Source organism: Ammospiza nelsoni, chromosome 3 (genome assembly GCF_027579445.1).
Source record: "Ammospiza nelsoni isolate bAmmNel1 chromosome 3, bAmmNel1.pri, whole genome shotgun sequence".
Taxonomy (NCBI): domain Eukaryota; kingdom Metazoa; phylum Chordata; class Aves; order Passeriformes; family Passerellidae; genus Ammospiza; species Ammospiza nelsoni.
Window position 1 is genome coordinate 38,995,138 of NC_080635.1, and position 24,374 is coordinate 39,019,511.

A 24,374-nucleotide genomic window follows, 5' to 3' on the forward strand; every position below is an offset into this window, starting at 1 on the left:
ATGTATTATCATAAGTCCTTAGCATGTTTATTTCACTTTTGATTCATATTCCTTCCAATCTTTTGATATTTAGCCTTGGGGTAGATGTATCCAAGGATGCAACTTTACATTGAATTAATGGGTATCTCTTTGCTGGTTAAGAAGTTAACAAAAAAGGAGTAGGTGTCACTATTTTGCTTATGGTGGGAATTTGACGACGCACTGAACCAAGCACAACACGCTTCCAGAATCTTAACTAGTTTGATTGCGCCATCGACACTGTTATTTCGACAGTCCCACTCTCAAGCATCTGGCATAATTGGAAGCAGCAGCCAGCAGGTATCAGATGTCAGTATGAATTGTCTCCTGCTGCGTGAGCACTGACTATGAAATTGATTTGCTGTCTTTTTTACACAGTTTTGTAATGAATGTAATGTAAAGTCCCAAACAGACAAATTCTGGATTTGTGTACATACGGTTAAAATAGGCATATGTCTGAAAATTAGAGAGGGGGAAATATATCAAGAGAAAAGCAGGATGGCACCATCAGGCTGTGCTTCCTCACAGGTGATTGTGGTGGCAGTCCCTGCTATGTTTCTGAGCTAAATCAATAGCTGAAAACCAATTTCTTTTGGGTACTTGTATGGATCAAAAGCATAAAACATGAGAAAGAAGAACCCTTCAGTGAGTGAATTTTATCTCTCTACTTTACTCACCAGTGTTAATAAGGCAAGCGAAAAAGGCTCTGGAAACCAAGTCTGCAACCTGGAGCAAATTTTTCTCTTATTTGTCATCAGGATGATCAAGGCCCCTAAGGTGAAAAAAATAAGTCTGAGCGAAGTCATTGGTAAATTTCTGTGGATTTACTATTGCCAGGATGTTGCCTTAGGGCACATCAGAATAAACGATTATCAGTGGTTCAAGATGCTGTTGTGCAGAGCAATTTCATGTGTATAAAGGTAATGTTTCAGTGGCTGGAAACTTGACTACCAATTTGAAGAACTATAAGGGAGGATTAGACCAGGTATAAAAGAGGTGCTATCATCCCAAGCCTTGAGAAAAGCCTTTGAGCAATCCTTAGGGATTGCTGACATCTAGATGATGGCAGTAGGAGCACAGGATGCTGGGCTTCACTGGCAAGAACTGGCGCCTTTTCATAAGCAGTTACAAGTGGCTGTGAAACAACCATGTTTATTGGTCTCTTCCTCAGCTTTATGCAATACTTGGCTTTGAAACCAGAAGGCTTAATCAGCTCCTACTGTAATCAAATTATTCAAGATTTTTCAAAGAAAGAATTGCAGCAAATTCCTGTCCTAAGAAGTCAAGGTCAAAAGCCTATTTAGAAAAATCAGCTTGAGTGTTGATTACTGAATGTGGCTGCCTTTTAGACAAGCACAATGGAGAAAAACACTCCCAACATCTGGTTCAATGAGGCCCAAGACCAGTATTTAATTGTGTTTTTTCTCTGACACCCAGTTGCATAGCAATAAGGGGGAGCATATGATACAATAATCTATATATAGGATAGGTGGAGCTGAACCTTTGACTTGAGGCCAGCTAGTCTGGTATTCCAATCTTGGTGCTGACATGAAGGCAGCCAGTAACTTTAGGCGGTTTGCTTGAAGTTCTTCCTGAATTTCAGACCCTCTGTTGATGAAAGGAACGGTCTGTAACTGTCTTGGGATTGACAGTTGTCATAACATGATCCAGCAGGCAATTTCATACACAACCAGGGCATGGGTGCCCAGAAAAACTTTCTGCCCATTCAGGACAGGCACAAGATAATTTACAGGCTGCTCGACTCAGAGAACAGTCTTCCCACAGAAGTGAAAATATACTGCAGACTTCTTCCCTGCAGAGGGAAACCACCCTGGTGTGAGTCTGACCACAGGAAAGATGGAGGACAGCCACTTGAGCAGCTAGTCCTCTTCTTTCTCCCCCACAAGGCACAAGCAATGGTGCTATGGCTCATCGTGATGCCTGGACTGCTTCCTTTCCCCAGCCACCTCCTGCTCTAGGTAGCACCTTGTTTTCTCTATTTCTGAGCCTATGAAATAGAAGCGGATTTCAACAGCAAGAAGACAATCAGATGACAGATCCTTTTCCACACAACCAGAATTTCTGTCAGATTTTAAACCTATGCTTTGGCTACAAAGATGAGTTGCAATTCCACCTGCAAGAGGGTGGTTTTATATGGATGATCTCTGCAGCTCACTCCCCAGAGGGATGTGGTAGAAAGAAATCCTCCCATCTCTGTGTTGGAGCACTGCATAGGCTTGCTCAAACAGATGTTGCTGACTCAGCCAGACAAATTTGCTGTAATATTCTTCTCCTTATTTTCTTGGGAAGATTTCCTAAGTTGTGCAGGTCTTCAACAGTAAGGAGGAGGAAGAGGAGTCTATTCTTCTTACTGCAACAGAGAAAAATTGTATGTTTTACTAGAGAAAAACTTGTGTGTCATACTAGAGCAGCTGCTGCCTTATTACTCTGTCTTCATTGAAATTAGAAGTACAGAGACCCAAAACCATTTCTGTTTCTTAGCTAAGGAAGAAAAATCCCATCATTTATTTAAAGGGTTCTGTTACCAGAATCAAAATTTTTCATGGTGATGCACTCATTGGTAAAGAAAAGAATTCCTGCAAGAAAAATACAAACCTGGATAAACTGAACTGCAGTCTTACAGCAATACATTTTATAATGCATTTAACAGACTCTTCCAAACTGCATTCTTGCAGTGTTTCCTTCCCTTCATTGTTGTGCTGTGAAGGCAAATGAGTGGTAATGCTGGACATTGTGGTTTCTGAGACCCTGCTCCCACTACTCTGCACAGCACATGGCTGTCATTTAACAGTGACTATTCCTACTTTCCAATGTTCTCAGACCTTTATGAGGATTCAATAACCTGTGTTTTTCAACAGTGGTTGAGTAGCTAAATCCAGTATGGTCAGTGAAGTCCCTTCTAGAAGTGGCATTTCCTCACTTCTTTCAGGTGACTGTTCAACTTTAGCTTTTTTCTTCAGTTTCTTTCTCTTAAAAGGAATAGGCTAGTTCAGACCTCCTCCTGGATTATCGTTAAGAGAAATTTCAGGGGGATTAGTGTAAGCAGCATGGTTAAAATCCTGGCTGCTGCTTGTTGGAAATGTAGTCTGCAGCTATTGTTTCAGAAGCAGTAAAACTTTTGGAACTGCGTGCCTTTTTTTGAATGTTTTACTGTTTCTTTTATAGCAAGTGTTACAGCATATATGATGTCAAATTCCTCTTAAGAGCACTTGATTTTTTAGAGACATGAATATGGCACAGAGGGACATGAGAACCGGCTGTTGACTCAGTCTCTCAGTGCCCCTTTGTTTGTGCCTGTGACCTGGTCACATAGTACAAAGAGTTTCCTGCTGAACTACATGCAGCTGCCTGGCTGAAAAGCATGTGAGAGCTTTATTTGTCCCGCCTGCAGCCCCAGATCTTCTTGGAACAGGCTTTCAAATCATTCTCAATCTGGAGGTGGGTGATATCACTGTGCAGCCTTCCAAAGGATCCTGTCCTCTCTGGAATACACCATCAAGGATCTGCAGGGCATTAAAGCCTGCAATAGCCTACCACCTATTTTTGTCAAGGACAGCAAATGTAAGTGGCAAACATAAACTGAGGCCTTGACTGGTTCATATCCTTTTTTATAAAATTATTTTAACAGATTTACACACTCCCATACTCCCCCCTGCCACTGCTCCTTGGAATTCCTTATGCTGTTATGAAAATTACTCAGGCCTACTTTTCCCTTTTCCCATTTTCTGGTGATAGGAGAGACCTACGGATCTGTATTGATCCATCTGTTTCCTCAGATGGCTGCACCCCATTGCACCCCACCTGCAGCATGGTAGGCATGCAGCCCAGGAGGAGCCAGAAATGTTTGGGTCGTGCCATGGCCTGCGTGTTCTGGGGCACTGGCAGGCTGGTCGGCAGTTTTAACTACAAGCAAAAATGCACCTTGCTGTGGCACAAGCCCGGGTGCCCAAAGGGCAGTGGTTATTGCTTGGATGGCACAGGTGCTTTGTTGCATATCCTGAGGTACCTCTGTGCCACTGGGTGTCTGACCATACTTCCTGGGGCCCAGACACCCTGACAGCTGAGCAGAGTCACACTCCTTGGTACAGAGTATCACTGTATGTCCCAGAATGAGAGGAGGCTATGGATATAGACAGAAGAAAATATAAACACCCCACCAAATCATAAAAACAATCTACATGCTTCTCAGCAGCCTTAACTGAAAGAATACACTTTTCTAGTACATCCCATTGTTTTGCTTTATCTTAAGTGGGAGCCTGGTTTTGCATCTCACATTCTCCTGAAGTCAGCCATACCTCCCTTTACTGTCTCCTGATGCATGGAGCAACACTCTTCCACCTCTCACATCTTTGGGTTTCTTACATCCCCATTTCAACACCAGCTAGTGGTCACATGAGAATGCAATATTAGGAAATGATTTGGTATATTTTTAGCAGGGCTCAGGCTGAAATAGCAATGAGAATGGAGGAGTGCCAGTCACACTTGACCAACCAGCTGTCTATGGCCCACATTTTGGAAATCACTGATTCAAGTAGTTGGCAATAGGTTATGGAAAGTTTCTCTTTTAGATTGCTAGTTCAAGTTGACCCCAAACTATTCAAGGTAGGAAGGTCATCTTGGATGTACACAACTTTATGGAGGGTCAGTAGCCTTCATCCAGTTTCTCTGCCTTTTAATGCAAGAGAACTATTTCAATTGGAAGTGAAACTTGTGACTTAGCTACAGGGGCTGCTGAAACATGGGTATGACTGGAATGGAGAGGCTGTCTGGCTGCAATGTGCTTCTTTCCTACTCTTTGGCACTTGGTCACACTGTGATAAGTGCCAAGCTCTTCTCTACTGTGTAGAGAGAGGGGGAACCATCTAGCAGGTCTAGCTCCATAAATTTTGATGTGACAGCAATTTAACAAAAACTTCCACATTAAAAATGTGAATCTTCTTCCTTTTCCAACCTCTGTCATGCATATCTATTGGCTAGCACTTCTAGTTTACCTCCTTTCCTGTCTTCTTAATCCATGATATTTTAGGAGCCAATAAGTCCTTGTCAGCTGGTACCTATTGCTATATATGCATCAAAGGCAGCTGCCTGCTGGGGTTCTGCATGCTTCTGGGGTTATTTAACTACACATATTGAGTAGATCTTGCATTCCCTGTATGTCACCCATCTGTGAAATTCCCTGCACCAATTTCAACCAGGCTTGCTTTATTACATTCCCTCCTTGCCAGCCTAGCAACCTGCTCTGTTGTCTGTTTCCTGTCCCAACAAAGAAAAGGGGACTATGTCTTTAATGTAAGTTGCCTGACCTCTTATGGTTTTCAGCTCCATTTCTCTTGCTGACACTCAGGCCATTACTGAGCATAGTAGAAAGTGAGATTAGGACTCTCTCAGGCCTCAGCACATGCACAGGGTTGAGTGAAGAATGACTTCTATGCGCTAACCACCCCCAAATCCTGAGACTGATAATCAGCCACGTCTGCTTAGGAGAACAAGATCCTATTCCCCACACAATATGGGGAAGCAACCAGAGAATCCTAGTGGGTACTCTGCTAGGGCAGCTCTATCCCATTGGGAGATTTGATCTTCCTTGCAGGTCTGAAGCCTTTGCCAAGCTCCCTGCTCTGCATTGTCTGCCAAGTTGGTGACAGGTACCATGCACCAGCTGTGATGGACGTAGTGGAACTGAGTGCTAGGTGTTTTGATTGGACCCACTTTGACTCCAGAGAAAAGCCCCCCAAAACAATCTTTCAACCGCCAGTGAGGCTATTTATTTTAGTTTTTAAGGAATGCATTTTGTAAATCACTCAGGTGATGGCAAGTTTATGTATTTGTATGGCAAATTTATGTTGTGCTATTAGTATCAAGGAAATCCAATTGAATGTGTAGATTTCAGACTCCTGACCTCTAAGCAGAATGCATTTTTTTGAAGGGGTGTGAAATTACCTGTTCATCTCCATGAGCTGTAAGCTCTGGTGAATGGAAATGTCCTCTGTAGAGACACAGGAGATGTGAGGGGTGGGAACTGCCATTCATCTGAGTCAGTGGTCCCTCCCTTCCTAACCCCTTGTCAGTGCCTGTGATACTGTGCTAAGCACTGACCCAATACATTTCCAGTCTTGCACTTTGTGCTTTTCAGAAGGTACCAGGAAGGTGGAAAAGGCTGCCCTATTGCTGGCTGCCATAAAGAATGGCAGTCACCATTCTCTGGAGATGAATCTCAGGGCAAGGGTGCCCAGATCTCATTGAGGACAAAGAGGAGGCAGGGAGGAAACTGTTTACTTGCCTTGGACCTTGTTAGGACTGGGAGCATGTCTGTGTTACTCCAAGTCTTGTCCCTTTTCTCCTCCTCTACCACCCCTTTACCGCTCTCCCAGACTTCCCCTGCCTTCCTACACAGATCCAAACCTCTCCCCCACCCCTGCCAAACATGCTACTTATTTAGCTTCAGTGCAGTCTGAGCTTTCTGCTCTGTTGGTTTGATGTCTATCAAACTGCAGACTCCTTTGACAGAGGCAGACCATGACAACATGCTTTGCTCCTCTTCCTGTTTTTTCCATGCTTTCTGCCGACGGTCAGGTTTGAACTGACATTGGCTGGTTGTAGGTCGGGTTCAAAAGCATCAAGCACTGTCTGAACATCCCCTCGAGCTATCAGCTCATGTGAAAACGAGTAGTCTAGGAAACCTCTGTGACTGCACAGAATAACCTACTTTATGATTCAGCTCCCAGAGTTGGAAGACTTCTCATTTAATATGGGGTTTCCCATATTTTAGCTTGAAATCCTGCATCCTATGGTAAAGGACAGGTGTAATAACTTCCCTGGTCTTTTTTTTTAATATAAATCATGTCTATTTTTAGCCTGAAATATGGAAAATAGTCCCACCTTACCCTTTTTCTCACAGTTTCCTTGGTTGTCTGAAAGCTGCTACCTTGCCCTGCAAGTAGAAGTGGTTATAAGGTGGCAAGAGGGAAGTGTGTGTACATGAAAGATAAATGGGGAACAGCACAGAGAAGTGCTGTAGCAGTGCAGTGGGAACATCCCATATTTTTAAAATGTCGATTTTAAGAATAGATTCCTATTTTATTTCTCAAAAATTACTGGACGCCGCAGAGCATCTTGTGGATGTCTAGAGTGATTAAGACCAAAATGCGGAGGGAGATACAAGAGCTATAGCTACAGTGTGTAGCCAGTGAAACTGGCTCCCTGCTCTCCCCAGTTTACAATCTTAGGAGCCACTTACATAAATGTTCCCAAATCTGGTGCACACAGCCTACACTGTTGCCCACAGAGTTCCTAACCTTTGTGAGCATGAGGATTTTAAAGCCTTTGTAGAACTGAATATTTAAACAAAGAAGAGCTTCTCTGCTGCAATTGTGGGGGAAAGATTGTTCTGCTTGAGTCAGGGCACGCATCTTTAGCCTGTTTAATTCAGCATCAGCTTGAATGAGACTCTGCTAATTGACAGCTCCTTGATTTATTTTTTTTTTAAATAGAACTTGTGGAGTGAAGGGAAATGATGGTCAGTGGCTTAGAATTCATAATACTCGGCTCCTGGGTATTTTCAGTAGGCAGCACTCATAAGCCATCACTTGATGAATATGGCCTGAAGTGATGCAGGCAACTTATTGTAATTTTTTGCTGTGCTCTGTTTGGATTTATTTCCTAGTCAGTCAGGTGGGACACCCTGTAGACTAAGACTTAGGACATGCATTTTGAATCTGCAGACTAGTACTTAAGCTGAAATAGGAATTTTTTATGTTTCAGAGAAGAAATGGTCTAAATTGCCAGAAATAACCATAATAACAAACTGCTTGTTTCCTGAGTCAGGCACATAGTGCAAACAGCTTTAGTCTCAGTGCACCCTGTTTTTTAATGAAAATAACAGGCATGGGAAACTGTCCAAGAAGAGTTTGTTCCCTTGGCTTGTCTGATATTTTTTTTTAAATGCTCTGCTACTATAAAGAAAATATAATTACAGAACCATTTAAAAGTGTGTGTCTTCTGAAGAGGAAAGTGGATAAAGTTGTCTGTAAACATGGAGGTATAAACAGCACTTAGGCAAACCGAAAAAGCATGTGGATGCTGAAATTTCTGTTTGCTGGGATGCTTTTGGGTGACTCTCCTACTTTTGTTAAACCTGATGTACAGAATAGGACTTTCCCGCTGACAGTCCCTCCCTTGCTTGTGTGTCTCTTTCAGATATCCTCCTCCTGCATTCTCCTTCATCCTGTCATTTGTTTCACAAGGAATTTTCAGGGTGCTCTGTTTAGATCAGCAGCTTGTGTGGGTTTGGAGAAGTCTGCCAGCCTTCTGTAGAAGAGCTCACATCAGATGCTTTCATTCTATTTCTCTCTTCAAAGTCCCCACCTTACAAGAAAGTTCTCTTCGACTCTGTGCCTCTCCTTTTTTCCAGGACCTTCTGCTTCCCTGTTTCATATTTCACACAGACTGTGAGACTTCCTTCTTTGAACCACCAAAATGTCTATAGTGGTCTTCTTAGAAAGGCTTGTGAGGACACTAATAAAGTGCAGGTATAACTATTCAGGCCTTAGTCTCTGTTGGCGAATGTACAGCCTAAAATTGTGGCAGCAATGATGGAGACGTGAGCAGTAAAGCAAAGGTGTGATGTCAGATGTGTTTACCACTGTGGGGTAAGAGCTGCATGTCAAAGCACCACTCAATCCCAGCAGAATCAGGGCAGACCTACTTGCATTCCCTAAGCAGCCTCAGGCTTGCTCAGTGTGCACTTTGTTATGAGGAGATTTTGACTTCACTTGGTTTCTGCCAGCTTGAGACAGGAGTTTTTACTTGCCCTGTGGCAGACTGTAGCAAACAGTAAGTCTGATTCCCCATGAACATGAGTTTGTGCCAGGCAAACACATACCACAGGCTCTCATGACAAAAGTGGTGGCTCATGTTGACTGAGAGCGAGGGAGGGAGGAAGCCCAGGAATGAGCCCTCCTGTCAGCCGTCCTGTCAATTGTGATCGGTCAGCTGCTGCTTATGATGAAACCAGTCTTTGGGAGATTTCATTCTGCATGGCTGGCCAGCTGGTATGTGTTTCTGTCTGGGGTCTGACAGCCCTGGCCCTCATTTCAGGAGGGAGGGCCCTCCTCAAATGTTTGTTCTGTATCAGGCTTCAAATAGTTTGGCATCTGTTGGTTTGTGTTGCCTGCTCGACCATTTGTTGCACTAGTGAGCTTCCTTCTCATCACAGCTCCTAAACAGTTTGCTCCCCTGAACAGTTTCTGCTCTAAAAAGTAAAAGTAGGTGTGTGTTGGCAGTAAACACCTGAACCTGCTCTGGTTGTAGAGGTGAGGGTATCTGCACACAGGAGATTGAAACCAGCTACAAGGCTTTGCTTCTGATTAACTCTTTGGTCACACTGCAATTTCTTACCACCAGGGCATGTTAGTGATGAAAACTACAAGTTGTGTAATCCATACTTCCACCGCTTTGCAGACAGCAGAGCTGATGGACAGAAAAGACTGGTAGTGATTAGATCTGCAGCAGTGATTCACAGCCCAGGATTATAGTTTCTGCAATTTGCTTGAGTTTGTACAACCCAAATATCAGATAACATTACAATTTACATTTTCCATGGAATGCCGTCTCAAGAGCGTATTGATTTATACTGCATCAGATTACTCCGGGGTTGCAGAAAGCCAAAAGGAAAATTTGACTTTTTTCCTGCTGACATTTGAAAAACAGGATTACACATCTTCACACCTAGCCCTGTAACCTTCAGCAACCAGCCTTGGAAAGTTGCTTAAGAATTACAATTTTTTAAGCTTTCCTCATACAGTTATGAACTCTCTTCAAATCCCTTGAAGGCAAGGATTAGTCTTTTCCTGCCACCTTTGCTGCAAGCACTATGCGGAGTGAGGTGGGGGAAGAGATAGAAAATTCACCCTTTGGGTTCAGCATCACCATGTGTGCTTCAGATGGATCCAGGTTTGCTCATTTCTGTCCCTGGGTTTCTGGATGACCAAACCTGACTAGAAAAACTGCAGTCTTTAGTGTAAGTGAGCTGTCTGGAGAAGTGAGGATACTGCTCACAGGGGGTTTCTGAGATTTGGGTGTGATCAGTCATGCTTTGCCCTCCCTACTGGTACTATCTGTTGTAGTACTGGTCTGTGCCACGTTGATGGGAAAGTGGTTCTGCCAATTGCACAGCCGGCTGCTCCCACCCCCTCAGTGGTACTCAGTGTGGTTAATGCTACAGAAACTAGACTTTCAGTGTTTGATTTTTCTAATGATTTTTATTCAGTATTCATTTGCCCTTACTCTCAAATGAAACAGTAAACTGAGCCATTAAAAACCCTAATGTTAAGGCACCTGCTTGAATGTATCCAATTTTCAGAAGAACTGAGCCTCTGTGTTCCCCAAGAAATGCAGTTTTGAAGCAGTGAAGTCCCTGGGCAACACCAGTGCTCAGTAACTCCCCAAAATCAGGTCACTCTTGGTTGTATGCCTAGTTTAGTCATTGGATTTTGGCCTCGAATCTAACATGTGTGTGGAGATGAGTGGGGAGGGGGAAGCTGAGATATATTTTTTTTAAACTTCTCATCTGCTTTGCTTGGAAGCCACAGACTGCTCTTTGTAAGCGTGCAGCTGTGGCTAGTCCATCACACAGAATTTTATTTTAGGATGAGACAAGCACAGAGTCAACGTCGCTCCTATTGTTACTTGTCTGTCACCCTATGTTAGCAGAATTCAATGCACGCAGTGTTCACCAAGGAGATGTGGCATTAGAGATGCATATGCAGATGAAGGCTCTCCAGATGTGTTGCACTGAAAAGTTCAGGGCCTGGAGCACGCAGCAGTTACTTTTTCTCTCCTTGGAATCTGTATAATTCGATGAGGCACCACAGACTCGATAATCTCAAAAGAAGTAATAGCCTTTGCCACAGCAGGTCACTCTCTGATGCAATGGGAGGAGACATCTTTGCAGCGCTGCGCCAGGAGTTATGCAATCTAAAATGTCAACTTGAAACATGTCCAAGCAGTACTCAAGAAATAGCTGCAGCACTGAACACTCAGGTGCTAGAGATGCTTGAGTACTTGGAGAGTGTGGAAGCTCAGCAAAATTACTTTTGTTGTGCCTGAGAAAACAATGTCACTTGAAGAAATTGAGCTATTGAGAGATTCAATTTGCAAGGAAGGAGATGGAAATTACCTAATTGTTTCAATGTACTAGAAGAGGAATCTATTTCTTGGTAGAGAGAACTCTTTTCTTCTTGTAATTGTGTTGTTAAGTCCCAAATCTCTGTTCAAGGAGGGATGCCGTGGGTCTGTCTGGGATCAGTGAATTTTCTGCTCACTTCCCAATGTTATTGTAGGGTACATAGGCCACCTTTCAAGAAGGATGTTGATGTGTGGGTTCTTGCAGCATTAATCTCATCTCCTATCTTGCTTCCCAGTTTCACCTCCTTAGCATACTCCATTGCAAGAACCAAGTGTTGGAACCCTGTGTGAAGAATGATTTTGGGGTAAGATGTAGACTGTAGCAAGCCCAGATTTGATGCTCTCATAATATCAGTCTCAGTTTTGCAGCATAGGCATTTTCCTGGCTACAAAGGATTTGGCAGGCTAATGAAACTGCTCCATGGGGAAAAATGTTTTCGTGATACTTGCTTCTGTATACCAGATATTACAGCAACATCTCTCACTGGAGTAACTCTATTCAAATATTTCATCTCAGGCATTTGTTACCCTTCACCAGTTCTTTTGCAGGGTGCACAGAACTGCAGGCAATATTGCATTGCTAGAGAGGAAGGCACGGACAAAAGTCACTGCAAAGTCAGCAAAAGCCAAGAATTAAAGAAATAATCCCAAGATAAGATGGGTACAGCTGGATCAGGAAACCAGAGGAAAAGCCTTAAAAAGCCTGGACTATGAAAGCCATTTAGGAGGTGCAATGGTGAACCCCAAATATGGTGCAATGAATCTTAAAAATAGTCACCAATTGTGGCTGCTACTTCCTACACTGCTACCTCATTCTGGGTAATAGCTATAGCAGCAAGTCTGATTTTTCCTTGGCTTATTCACAGAAAAATAAGGGAAAGGGGCTTCAGCCTACTCCTGACAGTCTTGCAGCCCAGAGAGTTGCCCATCTTTGGAGGTCTGTGTAGCATTGTCTCACGTTCAACAGCTCCTTTTCCAAGCTTATTTAAGAGCTTAAGGGAACTCAAGCCAATTAACTCAAACCATTTACTAAAGAGGATTTCTGGAGATGGTAGATGGTGGAGGAGGAAGATCATCTGGGATAATTTATGCCATTCACAGATGGGTAGGTTAATTGGTCTGTGGTGCTGTAGGAGAGGCAGAGGGAGGTCTCCTGATGTTTTTCCAAAGCTCTGGCACAGGACCTTGGGTAATTAAACATGCCAGAGTAGAGTTAGGTTGCATCATTGGCAGACAGGTGCTCACCAACACAAATGACTTGAGAAGAATGTGAGGGGAAAAAGCAGGTGAAAGCCACTAGTCCATAAATGTGATGTGCCTCTTCTCCCAAGATGAGTGATAAAGAGATGCACTACTTGGGGATTGGGCTGCAGGTAACAGACTGGGAGACAAGGGGCTTTGTGTGGAAGGATGTAAAAAGACATGAAGTGACATTTAATTCCTTAACTTTTCTTAGCCCTTTTCATTATCTAAAGTGAACCTGAGAGATTCAAAACTATGGTGGGTACTTTTTTTGACTTTGCAATTCAGGGAGTGAATTATAAAGTAGAGATAATAATACATATGATTTTTAATGCCAATTGATTGGCAACTCACAATAGCTAAGCTTTTTGAACAGTTAGTCTGTAAATTCATTGTCTAAATTTGTTTTCAGAGACAATCCCTGAGGCGATTAGAAGCATGGGAATAAATTCATAGTTAGAATGACCTATTTGCAAATAATTTCTTTAAATTAAAAACTGGAGTTGATTTGAAGAGAAAACAAATCTCCTGTAGCGAATTATTTGCTCATATCTGTTTCTGAGGTTTCTCATCTCCTTCCATAGATTTCTAAGCCTTTATGCATGAGTCACTAGCAATATGATGAAACAAGGGATTTGCATTAAATAAAAATTTCCTCCATCTTTTAAGACACGTTTCATTGCTTCTGTGCTTCTATCTTTTCTCTCTACAGCAAATCAGAATAGAAAAAAAAAATATGTATAGACTATATACCTAATGATATCCTATGAGGTTGTTTGTTCCCACCAGACATCCATATTAGTGATACTGTTATTTGTGAAGCTGTTGCTGATCAAGAGATTTTAAAATAATTTTTTTTCATCCACAACATGTTTTAGGGACTTGTTTTTGGAGAGTTTGCTTTCTATGGCAAGGTTCCTCATCAGCGGATGTTTACAAAAATGATAATGTGTGATTTTTATTCTTTGACAAAGTGTCTTTTTTTCATAGAAGACTGACAGTAACTCAGACTCCAGTTATCTGTTTATGTAGTTTCTAACTGCATTACTTTCATAATGATATACTGTATGTGCTATGCATGAATCCAAAAATACAACAATACAATAAATTAGAGAAAGATGATGATTGATTTAAGAGACCTAATGTTTTTATCACACTCTGCTACTGGCATACCAGGAATGCAGTTTTAACATTCCACTGCTATCAATATCTTTTAGATAAACTTTACATAACCACTGGAAAAACACTCTGGACAGCTTTATGAAGATAATACCAGCAATTAAATCATGATTTTTTGGGGAGAAACCCTTAGCAAACCACAGATGAAAATTCCTCCATGAGATCTCCTCAGCTGCATGTGCAGAGGCAGAGAAACCCACCACACGGGCAGGATCAATGGGGCCCCTTGTTGGGCTGCAGCTGGCATCTCACCCCAGCAGGTGCGCAGGATTTGGGCCACGTGCCTCTGTCAGATCCCCGTACTCCTGCCTGCCTCTTGCTCATCCTTCTGGCGGCTGGAGGGGGTGCCTCGCTTCTCCCCCTGGCACCCAGCAGCTGTGCGAGGGCTGCAAGGAGCCCCGCTCCCCCTGCACACAAGGATTGCTCTTTATGGCAAAGGCAGAGCCTGGCTGCTGGGCATGGACAGTATTCCTGTGCCAAATGCTCGGGGCTGGGGCTTGGGAATGCCCCTGTCTGTCCAGCCAAACAGTGTACAGAGCCTTCCCATGGTACTGCCTTGCTGAGTGCCAGGGTGGTTTTTTTGCATAGTTTCTTTCACTCAGGGATGGATTGAAAGTCAAACAGCTAGAAATGCCCCGCTGCAGTGGTCCACCACTTGTTTTCTGCTGGATTATGCTGGGCTTAAGACAAGAGCAGCTCTGACTTGTAGGTTTGAGGACTCTGCAGTGGGACGCACAGCCTTGCAGGAGGCTTTTCCTTCACAAAATGTGAGGATGGGCACAGATGTTTAGTGCCTTTGGGTTTTTTCCCTCTATCCTCTTAGAAGGGTTGTCCCTACTCAGAGCTAATTGCAGCAAGTACATGGTGGTTCCACCCTAGTGACAGCCAATGGACCAGCCACAGGAGTCTATGCTAGCACTGGCTGGCACAGTGACTGCAAGAGAGGCAACATCCCCTTACCCATCACACACAATCCCAATGGAAGAGTGTTGCTATGAACTGCAGGTGCTGCAAATATCCTAAAATGCCTGTTGGACTGGCAGTGATGAGGCATGGTGGAGTCCTGTCTTTGCCTGGGACTAACACCCTGAGTGCTTTACCTCTGGTGAAGTTCTTGGCACTGCTCCTCCAGGCATGGGTGAGTCCTGTCATTTGCTCTTTATTCTCCCTAGGACAGCAGTGTAAGAGGGATTCACCATCTGACTAATCCTCCAGGTTTCATAGTCTCTGCTATCCCTTGCAGCCACAAGTTGGGCCCCAAGACCAATCTGCATTTCTGTTTGGAGACTTCCAAATGTGTATCCTGCTGGCAAAACTTAATGGCCCCGGTTGGCTTGGCACACCCTGGGCAGTAGCAGATTCGCCCTTGGTGTTTAAGTCCTACTGTTCTCTAGGATTTTATTGAGAGGTGCAGCCTATTCCAGCCAGCAGCCTGGGCTGCAGAGCACTTTCTCACTGCTGCCAGTCAGTAGCTAATGAATTTGATGGAGATTTGCTCTGGAATTTGCACAGAGAGCAAGTAACAACTCTGGGAGTGGACCTCTGACTTTTCCTGCTCTGGACACGGCAGCCCCACAGAAGCAGGATGAGCAATGACAAGTTGCAATCTTGTTTCAAGCCTTATGTGAATGCTGAGATGCAGAACTGAGATGTGAAAAGAGAGTTTGTGAACCAGAAAAGCTTTGGTAGAGAAAAAGGAGAGAACATCATGAGCAGAGTGGGAATACCCCAAAAGCATGAATAACTGCTCCTGGTGGGTACAATTGCTTCATTTATATTCCTCCCATACCTAGCTGAGTGCTCACCACTTCATGGTGGCCTCCCAAATGTCCTAAAAGTTGTCACTTTGCTAGCTTCCTTCAGGAATAAATAACCCAAGCAGCTAACATGGATTTGTGGCTATCTGAAGACTCCTGTTTTTATGGGAAAAAGCTTGGCATTATGCATGTAGACAGCGAGTCAGCAGTGAAGCCAAAGTCAGGAATAATGGTGCCTTTAGAGCTTCTTTTCCAAATGCCTGCCATTAGGGTTTTAAGTTCTGAAAGGAGCTTATTGCTTTCAGGCAGGACTGTTTTACCACAAGAAAATTGGAAAAAGGAGGAAGAAAGAAGAGGGAGGAGAGAGGAAAAAAAGGAGTCTTGTATTGTATAAAAACAATTGAGACAGTGGAAAGTGGAATTGGTTACTAATGATCTGTGGCTAAGAAAGCATTAAACACATTCAGACTCCAGCCTCTGTGATGATAATACTCAGTGGGTGAGAGGAAGGCAACGTGAATGTCAGTGAAGCAGGAAAGAGCTCTAGTCCTGCTGCAGCGTGGTGTGACTGCCACCCCGGTTTCTGTGCTCAGCCTGAGCCGGGCTGCCTCCTGCCCACTGGGTACCAGGGATGGGCTCCTGCACCAGCCATCAGCAACTGGCTGCTCCTTGTGGGAAAGCAAACAAGCTTCTGTCTGATGTCTGTCCGTTCCCTCTGGAGATCTGCCAAGACTCCATTTGAAAGTGGGTTGTGAGGAGCCTCATTGCAGCAGGGAGGAGTAGGTGTTACTGCTGCAGGAGCTGCTGGATAAAATTCCATGGCTTGCGTTTCACTGGGGGTCAGGCTACGTGATTGTTGTTGTAGCAGTTCTTGCTGCCCTTAAGATCCACATCATTGTCTGCTTCAACAGGGCTGGCTTACAACCTAGAGGCTGTAACACAGGGGTTTTTTGTGAAATGCTGATGTTTCGGTCATCCTGCTGCCTGTGACTTTAATTTATGCTGCTCAGAAGAGTCTCTCTTATGAACAGGGTTCATATGAACTACTTTATTTAAATTTTTTTTTAAATGTTTGTGATGACAATACTTTTGTGGCCACAGCCTCTGTGGACACAGAAACATGGGTCTTTGCACTTCATGTCTGTGGGACATGTCCCTCATCCTTTTAGTAGACCCCTTGCCCTATACAGCCCTTCTGAGCATTCTGTTCTAAGAGTGTCCCTGCCCTATCCTGGTGTCCCTGCACTGCTCAGCCCTGCAGCCAAGAGCAGGGCAGTGGGAAGAGCAATCTTTCTGAGGTTTTTCCTCTTTCCTGCCTGCAAGTGTGTCACTCAGCAGTGAGGAAGGTGAAGGCAGGCATGTCTGCCTTCCCAGCTCTGCAGAGAGGCATGGCTGCCCTGGAGTTGCACAGGGATAAGTGCAAAATCTGGCTCACAATTCCATGTCAGCCACTGCATCCTCAGGTAGGGCAAAAACTCATTAATAGGTCCCGGTAACGCTTCACAGTTCACACGGTGAGGTGCTGCCAGACAGACAGGTTTTGTGTCAAAACCTCAATCCAGTCCCAAAAACTGAGAACATCTGGATGATTTCCCGACAAGGACTCAACCCTGCAAGGTGGCCAGGTTGGCTGTATTTCATGAGCCAAAAGTGAAAGAATACAGTGGTTAGGTAACCAGGTTCCATTTGGAGATTCTCATTTTATTGGTTTGCTAAAATATCCTCTAGTTTGATGACTTCAGTCACAGGCTGCCTTGTTTATTTGCTCTGCTGCTAAACTGTGATTTCTGAAATCACTTCCTATTGGGCCTTTTATAATTCTCAGCTTCCCTAATAACCTTAATTTTCTGTCACAATTTTCTTTTCCAGTGTTAACACCTGCTATTTTATTCCTCTTTGTAAACTGGAAACTCTTATGGCAAGTCTCTCTTCAGTAAAGTGGTTATGGTGAACTGACATATCCTAATAAAATCCTGTGCTCATATGGAGCTCAGATACTGAGGAAATTTGAAAGATGTGTGAAACACTTTTCTGTTAAAACAATGAAAAATCATTCATCTTCGGTAATATTGTATAGGAAAATTAACAGTAAAAAATGGTGTGGTCAGTCCAGTCAGACTACAGCTTTTGACCTTTCTTGTATATCTGAATTATTAAGGAAGAAAAGAAAGAATCCATTATCTACAATTTTAAATGTAATTAATATAATTTTTTTTACTGTATTTACATAATACAACTGGTCCAGTAGACAGTGGTCTGTTCTTCACTCATTAGGAAAGCACTTTTGCTGGGAAATCTTCTTATGCTGTCTCAGATATGTGAGGCCTTCCTGTGCTAATTCTCACCATCACACCAGAACAAAAATTAGGTTTTCTTTAACAGACTTGACATTTTTCATGTTGCAAATAAAACCAACCTCAGCTTATGTACCATACTACGTTTCTGCATGAAACTGTCACCATCTTGTTCTCATTTGCTCCTGTAAATGTAGTGAAAACTGCCTGACAGTCCCAGGCATCACTCAGTTTACAGTGAGGATGCATCAGTCAGAACTGGCTCTCAAGATGGAAAACTGCATCAGTGTAAATCTTGGTGTGACATCAGTGGCATGACTCTGGATCTTCATCAGTGGATGCTAGAGGGCATTTCCTTCTTCTTTGGAGAATTCTCCCAGTCTTCAACAGAACTGCAGTCCCATGGGACACTTGTTTATCTTCTTTTGCTAGCTCTGAAGGAGGAAAACTATTTCTTTTAGATGAGGTTTTTATCTGGAGTGGATTCCCTCTTCCAGTTGTTTTGTATCATAACCAGTAGAGGACGAGACTTCCCATGACATCTTCCATTATAGAAAGATGATACAAGAAACTGGAATGCAGAGGATAATGCAAAAACAAGACATTATGAAAGTACTCTTTGTCCAGGATGAACTCTCTCCAAGCAGGCACCCTGGAAATAGCTACCTTCGGCAAAATTCAAATACTCTTACTTCACGTGACTTTTCTTCATGTTCACAGGAACATCATTGATGTGCATGCATTGCTTGAGATATAAGAATTTACAATGATTTATGGCTCATCTTTTTATCATTTGTTTCTACCTTTGCTATTCCTGTTCTAAAATGAGGGCAATATGTTGTGATGACTTTGAATTTGTGCAAAGAGGGAACAGGAAGCTATGACTGGTCTAGTGCATTGCTCAAGTGATTTTCCCGATTACAATTTGACTCCTAAGAGTGTAATCATGCTGAATGTGTACAATTAATTATTTGTACCAGTATACCCAGGAAGTCCAATTCAAGGGCTGTGATACAGATAGATACAGAGCAATATGAAGTCCTTGCTCTACAAAGCAAACTCTTTAGATATCAAACAAGGTACGCTAAGTGGTACAGATCCCTGTTCTGAGGTCATGTCTTTTTATTTAAGTTTAGCTCTTACAAGCTTTATTTGACACTTTCTGCTCCTTGCAGTGGATGGACAGTGAACAGTCATTTCCTATCCACTGACTTCACATTATCACGAGTTTTCAGAACTGTGTAAACCATACCATAGTTTGTCATAGTTGGTCTTTTTCTGGGCTTTAGCCACCTCAGATATGTCTTTTGTGTCCTTTTTTTGAGATGAGGTGACCCTAACTTGAAAAACATTCAAGATGTAGATGAACAGAGTCAAAATTATGTTTTTGTCTTGTATTTTGTTACTAACATTTGAGTTGTTTTTTTAACTGCTGCTGAGCAGAGCTGATGCTTCTGCAGAGCTGTCTATTGTAACCTTGAGCATCCATCCGCTATTGAATGGTAATTGTCACCTCAGAGTCCATAATTTTATTTCACTGTGAAGAGTATTTGTTCTATTCTAAGTGCAGACCTTCTGTTTCACATCTTTTGTCCCTTTATTTGTCCCTGAAGGTCCTTTCCACTTATGCTATGGCTGCTCAGTTTCTTTAAAACCATTGATGGGAGATTTTACCCAAAGAGTTGGAACATCCAGTTATATTTTATTTGACTGTCTCCTCTGACCCATATGTTAATTAACTTCAAAAAGCTCAATTAGGTTTTACAAGGCATAATGCTCCACTACAGAACTGACATTGGCTCTTCCATATAAGTTGCATTCAGACATATCTTTGTCCTCTATTGTAACCTTTACAAATTAATGCACTAGAGTTACAAGTTTGCAGGTCTGTAGCTCTCCAGATCCTCACATTTGCTAACCCTCAGTGTTCAGTGCCTAAAAATCAACATGGGAGGTTAGGTACCCCTATCAGTGACCCAGCTCTTACTTCCTTGAGCTTTCTCAAAACTCTTGATAAATACCTTCCCATCCAGACAACCCATCAACACTTGTGTTAACATTGCAACAGCCTCTCCACAGTCAGTTATATTTCAGATAGATCCCCTGCAGTATTGCCTGCATAAAAGGCTTCCAGTGAGGAAGTATCAGCTGTTTCTTCTACATGATCCTAGAAACATATAATCATAGAAAGATTTGGATTTAGACGTTAGAGATCATCTAGTTCCTGCCATGGGCAGGAACATGTGTCACTAGAGCAGAATGTCCAGAGCCCCATCCAACCTGACCTTGAACTCTTCCAGGAATGGGACATCCTCAGCTTCTCTGGGTAACCTGCTTCAGTGCCTCACCGCCCTCACAGCAAAGAATATTTTTCCAGTGTCTAATCTTAACCTGACATCTTTCAGTTTGAAGCCATTCCCCTTGTCCTGTCATCACATGCTCTTGCAAAAAGTCTCTCACCATCTTTCTTGTAGGCTCCCTTGAGGTGTGGGAAGGCCGCAGTGATGCAGGTATTCACTCTGCTCTTCTGCAGCAGCATTATACCCTGAGCTCCACAGACTGCCTGGCGGGCTTTGTGCTCTGTTGTTGATGACTCCTGTGGAAGAGGAATTTAGTACTATGTTTGATTGCTCCAGCCAAATGTTCTTCAAACTTTTTTTTCCCCCTGGCCTGCCTAATTATATTTTTTGCATTTAATCTGCCAGGTTTTATGATCCTTTTTATTTTCTTCATTTGGATACAGCTTCTGCTTTTGAATGATGCCTTCTCAATTCTAATAAACTCTTATACTTCCCAAATCTTTAGCTCACTGCTCCATCACACCTGCTTTTTTTAATTGTTTCTCAAGTTTTTCCTAACAGTCAATGTGCACTGGAGCTCTGCTTTTAGTAGGATGTTCTTTGGTAGTCCTTGTGCTATCAATGAGGATTTTGCTCTCTCAGATAACTCTTTTAGCTTCCTTTTAAACAATTTTCCTCCTTTTCATATACTTCAATTTCTTGAGGTTTAACCCAGTTGTGGTGGCTTTTTGATCTTTGATGCTCCAAAGAGTATATTTGATCTAAGTATGTTGTGATCATTGCTTTTCAGTGGTGGTTTTTCTATGAACATTTAAAACAGAACCTACATAGTCTTTACTGTCATGACACAAAGTATTTTGAAATCCTGAGATGAAAAGATTTTAAGGCGATTAGGAGAGAGCTCAGGCACATGTACCAGGGTCAAGGGATTGATTTAAAGGCAAAAATGTAGGAGAGTTTTAGGAATATATTTTGAAGTATTCAACTGTTTTGGAAATTATCTGAGATCAGGAAAGAGGGTAGTGGTGTGGAGATGAAATGATTTAGGCTAATATCACTGGAGAAACAGAGCTGGGCTCAGTAAGATACCATAGAGTGACTTCAGGCAGTACTGAGAACAAGCAGAGAGAGGAAATAATGGACCAGGAAGGTAATTTTTGGTAGCAGCACTTAGAATGGATTTGAAGAGTAATCAAGGAATATTTTGGTCAGATGGTGTGGCATGAGGAGATAATATGACCTTTCTCCATACTAATTTGCTCATGCAAACAAAGCGGTCTCTATGCAAACTGGGTCAACATCTTGAAGGCATTTGGAAAACCGGGCCCTGTCTGAAGGAGTTCATATATTAAAAAAAGATTCGAACCTCAGAAAATGTTAATGAACTAATGCATGAGAGAAATTAAGGATTAGAGGTTGTGAGTAGTGCTGATGGTCATGAAAATATTCCAGAATCCTGCAATGCTATATTACTTGTGCCATACTGCTTAGAAGATCCTCTAGGAAAATTAGCAGAAGAACCTCAGGTCAAAATTGTAGCAAAAAGCTAATCCTTCAATTAATCAAATCATTGCGGATGAAGTTTTTTTATGCAAAGGGAGCAGGTAATTTTGCATTACTGTTTTGCACATGTAGGCTTTATTCACTAAGGAAATGTAATCATCAGTCCAGGCAGTGCTTTCCTCCTCGCCTCCCAGCTGCTAGCTTAGAAATAAATGTGTGCAGAATGGATGTGTGTGGTAGTAGCTATATTCTTTCCCTCTGATTTATTTTGTTCCATACACGCTGAATGCATCAGGCATTTGTTTAAGTGTATCTTTCTGGGTAACTGTGGACTGGAGGAATATTGAACTTGGTATAATACGAATCTCTCAATAAATAAAAAGTCTCCCACTAAATCTCCCTTTATAAAGGCTGAGAAGAGAGATCTGTAGCATTCCACCTGCGTATGAATCGATTTCAATCAGCCTTTAGGAGGTTTCAGGCTGTGTTAGCTGTAGGATAGCACAGCGCAGCAGCAAAACTGCCCTCACATCCCTTATTGACAGGTTTGTTATGAAACATGGAATATTTAGATTGAGGAGATTCATCCCAGTACTGCAGATGCCCAGCGCTGTTATCTTCATTTCAAGTCTGCTCTAATGCTATCCACAAGCACACAGCTTCCCATCACATGCAACAGGACACTGACTTCTCCAGATAGGCCTTTCCCACAAATGAATTAGCTCTTCAAGGCCAGGACACCGAGGGGGACATTTTCTGGTTACTTTTTTAAAGGGCAATTTCTGTATCTAGGAAAATGGGCCAACTTTTCCATTTCAGAATCCTCTGATTCACATACAGGCAAGGTGAGAGGTTAGAGGCCTCATTGTTAATGAGTGAGGCAGCCTCTGATTTTTACACTAATTGAAGCATTTACATTTTTCAGCAGAACTAAAATGCAAAACTAACACATTCCTTGGAGATTTATAACCCCACAATAGATTCTCCTATCCTCTCTCCCTTAATTATCCCAAATTATCTGAACTCTCATGAAGAAGAAAGAAATTAATATTAATATTCCATTTAGAATATACTCTAAAATGCAGTAGAAAATGGAGGCAATAATAATGATAAAGAGGGTAGCTAAGATGATTTGGAATATATAATCTTTCTTCTCTTCATTGCAGCTTTCTTATACTAGAGTAAGCCAGAAAAATCTCAGTCTGGCATTCATTTAGCAAGCAATTTTTTTTTTTTTGCAGCAACTTCCAGTGTATAAATAAAAGCTCAGTAAAATATTGTTTTATCTGTTAAATGTAATATTTTGGCTCTGCACCTTGATCAGAAAAAAAATAGAGATAAAAGAAATTGGATAACTCTTTTTGAATAGTGTTTGTACATGGGGGCAAATATACACGTGTGACTCATCACTGGAGAGTAGGCAGGAAAAATAACTAGAAGAAAAGAGCAGCTATAAACTGAGCTTGAACTCATGCAGAAATTATAGTTTAAGCTGAAAGAAAGGAGGAAATTACAGTTACCAGAAGAGGAAATAGTGGGGTCAAACTAATCAAAAACTGCAAATGTTGAATTTGTGTCTGTGGACCACAAGTCAGAGAGGGAGAGAATGTACTTGCATGAAATTGGCAGAGAGGTGCCACGGAGAAGGGTGGGAGTGGGAAAGGAAGAATCTTTCTTTGTTGGGATGGTGAGACCAAAGTACCTGGTAAAGTCCAGCTGGCCACTGACTGTCCGCTGTTGTGAGTTAGAGGTTTGTAATTGGCCTTTACTGCTCCAAGATGGTCCCAAGCTACTGTGCCAAGATCCTTGCTCCCAGCTCCAGGGCATTGACTACAGGGCTACCGCTGCCCTGGAAGTTTGCAGTTACAAGACCTGAGTGGAGGATTGGTTTACTTTAGGTTTACAGGTGTCCTAAGATGAAAAACAGCCTTGAGAAATGGTCCTTGATGGTGGGATACCATTCACACTTGAATGTAAAACTATGCCCAAGTTCAGCTTTAAAATTGAGAGTGTATAATTTTCCTGAGTCCCCTAACCACTTCTACATTTCGTTCAGTGTAAATTCGTTCAGTGTATCCACTCACTGAGAGAAGTCAGGGACTTTCATAGGACCCACCACTTGTGAGGATGTTGGCTTACATACACCTGCCTTGGTGTTGCACTGTGGGGTATGATTAAAACCATGTTATCCCATGAAGCAATGTTTGATTTCTTGGACAATATTTTGTGTCAAAACTGTAACTTTTTAAAAGTGGGAGGGATATGAAGTAATTCTACTCTCCTGCACTTATAGACACTTTTCTTCTTACTGTCTTAGTGCAATGTGAGCAAGTTGCTGTAAGGGTGGAAGACGTCAACTGCAATGAAGCCCATTTGCAAAGCTGTTGCATAGGGCATCACAGATTGGGCCTGAGAATGGATGGTGGGTGAAAAGACTGTCATATTAAAAAGAAACAAAACACTAACAATAGAGAGTGATACTAAAAATAGTGAACAGATTTGAGCTCAGCTGTGAATTTGAAAACCCATTTTACTGTTTCTTTTTAGCTTGAAAATAGCCTTTACTGTTTTTGTAACAATTTACCTGCTCTCTTTTGTTTGGTCAGCTTTCAGAGGCTCACGAAATGTTTGGGAGAAGTATTGAGGCGTGGAGAAATGCATAGAAACTGGTCATGGTCAACATACAGTCCAGCTACTCAGGACTGTGCATGGCTGCACAGAGTGGTAGTGCTGTGTGTATGCACAATTGTAGTGCAGCTGGGGGATACTGTGGGTTGGATATTTTGGGTTCATTTTTGGTATAGAGCTTCTGTGAAAGGAACTTGTGTTTCTCAGCCTCTCCAACAAGACAAAATATTTGGGAAGGAGCACTAGGT